This window comes from Hetaerina americana, unplaced genomic scaffold, assembly GCF_022747635.1.
Source record: "Hetaerina americana unplaced genomic scaffold, ioHetAmer1.1.p SCAF_3, whole genome shotgun sequence".
NCBI lineage: Eukaryota > Metazoa > Arthropoda > Insecta > Odonata > Calopterygidae > Hetaerina > Hetaerina americana.
The window spans coordinates 42210975-42214487 of NW_027286874.1; positions in this window are offsets into that span (position 1 = coordinate 42210975).

Sequence of the window (3513 nt, forward strand, 5' to 3'; positions counted from 1 at the left end):
TGCGGCCAACAGCTGAACCATTTTCCAAACGCTGGCTATCAGATGCCGTGTGCCACGACGTTCTACACGGAAAATTCAAACGTTAGCGGAGTAGTGACATGAAACTCAACTGGTTCTGTTCTGTTTATTTTTATTCCGCATAGAATTGAATGCTATCATTAGCACCAATAATGTATGGCAATTCAAGAAATATGATGTTTGAATATTATATCATTATTTTCATGATACCCTTCAGGGTCCCACACAACTATTTATTTGGTTTTTCAAAGGTTTCTCACGGAATTGAGGAAATTTTGCTAATTTAAATATGTATTAATAAAATTTGAATTCAGTTGAATGGCATTTGAGTCCATCAGGATTGTATTTATATTCATCAGCGATCACCGTTATCTCATGCGAGATATCTGATGACGATATTGAGAGCAATACCACATCCGTATTCGGTTTGGACCAAAGTGGAAAAAACATAATGAATATTTATTATACCCATATAATATGTGTAACAATTGGCTGTCGGAAATATACTGTGCATGCGTATGATTTACGCATCATACTTTCGTAATTATATTGATTTTTTAAGCTGAGAGAAATCTGTTTTTTAATCTACGTGTGTGTGCCATTTTACCTTTGGCAAAAAGCAGGACATCATCCTTAAATTGTATAAAAAATCACAAAATCAGCATCACTAACGTTCAGAATTCTTTTGTTCAAGAGAGGCACAATAGAACAAAAAACCTCAGAAGTTACCATTGTACAAGTTACGAGGATAGATATCTGGAGGTACGAAAATAACTTAGTTAAATGAATGAGTAATAAAATGATATCGATGGAATAAAACAGAGTAAGAGTTTTCTTTCATTTAAGTAGGGTTAGATTTGCTGAAATTATATTCACTCTGTCCACAAATTTAGGTATTTTAGTTTCTCAAAAAGAGACACATGGCAATAGATTTTAAGAAATCATGAATGATACCTATGTTTTGATACTTAGCAATCATTTTTGGCGGAGAATATTTAAATAGAGTATGAATTATGATTTTTTTTCATAGAGAATATTTCATACCATAAATTTGATAGGACAAAAATGTCTTCTTTGTATTGAAAAAATATAATGAAGAAAAAGAAAATTTTATGATTGATTCATTATCTTTAAATGTGCAACTCTGTCAGGTCAAGAAAAATCATTATCCTTGCTTATCTATTGTGTGTAAAATAAAAAGATATTGCAACATTTGGTACAAAAATATTTCATTCAAGCAAACCTTTCAATTATGATATGAAAGGAGTATTAGGGTGATATCAATAACAAGGTCGGTATTCTGGACAAAATTGTGGTCACAAAATATCTAGAGGGAAATCCATCAGTAATTACTGGACTAATCTAATTTGGTGCATATTGACCCCTAAATATTTCATAACATCTTATTTACAAGTAAACAAAACATATTTTAAAATAGCAGTGAAATTTATCAGCCAAATTATACTCTATCAAATAATACTTCATATTTCGCGGTCACAAGGCTTCAGCTTGGGAGGTTTGATACTACTCCAACTCCATCGATTTTAAAGTTACATTTTAATGTTGCCTTTCACCCTAATTGAACAATTGAAGAATACTGATAAATTGTCTATTTTATTTCTCTGCCATTTCATACTACTAAATACGCAGTCAGTTCACAGTCACTGAACCGTAGAAAATAAATGCAAATAAAACAAAAGTAACAATGGCTGCATCGCTTTCAATAATCTCTGAGTGACCAGAATCTAGGACAGGTGAAAGTATTTTTTTGGATGAGCAAAAGTGTCACTATCAATGACAGCAAATCTTTTCTAAGAAAAACTTCACCCATAAATAGTGTGCCTCTGTGAAATGAAGCCTCTGGAAAATGGTTAAATGAACAGCATTTCTCCCAAAAATGCCCTTGCATACAAGCAAGTGCCTTCTCCACAGTTAAGGATTTAAGAAGTTTCCCTAAATCTTAGATAGTATTACTTACTGAAAACAAAAGTTCAGGGAGAACTTGAGAGGGGAGGCCATGAAACTACCAAAAATACAGGGATTCTGAAGGTTAAATGCTACCATCCAAAATGTGAAAGTAATATGCTCATGGCAGGATCTCTCCCAGTAGGTTATGGTCAAATAAAAATTATACCAATGCAATTCTTCATTAAGTAGGTCAAAATATCAATGAATGCACTCATGGAGGAATGAAACAATTTATAGACTTTTTCCCAAAATAAAAAAATATTGGCTTCATTTGATTGTTAAATTAAGAATGGCAGGAGCCTGATATTGAAATACTTATAGTTTTGAATGGACTCAAATGCTATTCTAGTGTTAAGTTACCTGACTGGGAATGTTGATAGACTTGAAAATAATGGACATTATACACTTCATACAGTCTTCCCTGTTTTCTAATGTTGACAGATACTTTGGAACAGGTAACCATGGACACCCACACTAACAGGCATACTCACCTGTCATTCTCTATTGGAGCAGGAATGGTCAAAAAACAGGTATGGATGTTTGTGAAGGGGCCCACAAGCAGGAGAATCCATTATACAGGTTTTCAAGCAAATAGTTTTCAATTTTAAGTTTTAAAGGATAAAAATTTGTTTCTTCAAGGTTTTGTATCATGATTTTCCCTTAAGTATTAAAATGAGCACTGCTAAATTTAAGCCAACAATCCAAGCTAATTATGATTTTGAATAGGAAGTCACCATGACCCTATCAGAAAATGCTCTTGAGCATGAACTGTCAAAAAACGAATGATACAAGAGTTGGAAATTGTTTTGATCACTTGAGTAAAACTCTGTACCTAATTAATAATACAAGAGTATTTTTCTATTATGGAATTCTTACTCAAAGAATGAAGTCCGTACTGATTAAAATTCCAGCATAGAACAATGATAGGTAAGGAATCTCTCTTTGACACTTGGTTAGCCCAATTAACTACACAAATGCTTCAATGTACACATGTAAGGCACAATTCACTCAAACTTTCTGGCAGAATTCATTAGACATTGAAAACCACTATTTTGATAAACAATCACCAGGTTAGTTATATGGCAAGTCTAATGAACAAAATGGACACATTTTTCTTCTACCAGGTTTCCACAGCCCAATTCTAACATTTTTCCATGATATTTTCAAGGTTTTTTCTCATTCTTGGTTTTTGCAGCTTTTAAAGATGGATGGCCAACCTGCCATATGACGTTTTGCAATCAGGCAGAATACCTTCACATAAATGGCAAGAAGTACTTTCCCTGAACTGAAACTATTAGAAAAATTAATAAATCTAACTCCAGCTAACAATCTATCAGTATTGATATTTTATTCAGTTTCCACACTAACAAGCCCCAAACCTCCCAGTTAATGGCCAATGTAGTAACATTTGCACAAATCAAGAGAGGCCCAAGCAGTCTAAAATTATGAGAATTTAAAATAAACTATGATAACAAAAATGCTAGCAAGGTGCATAAATTGGTATAAAAACAATAAGTGAACTTTTTA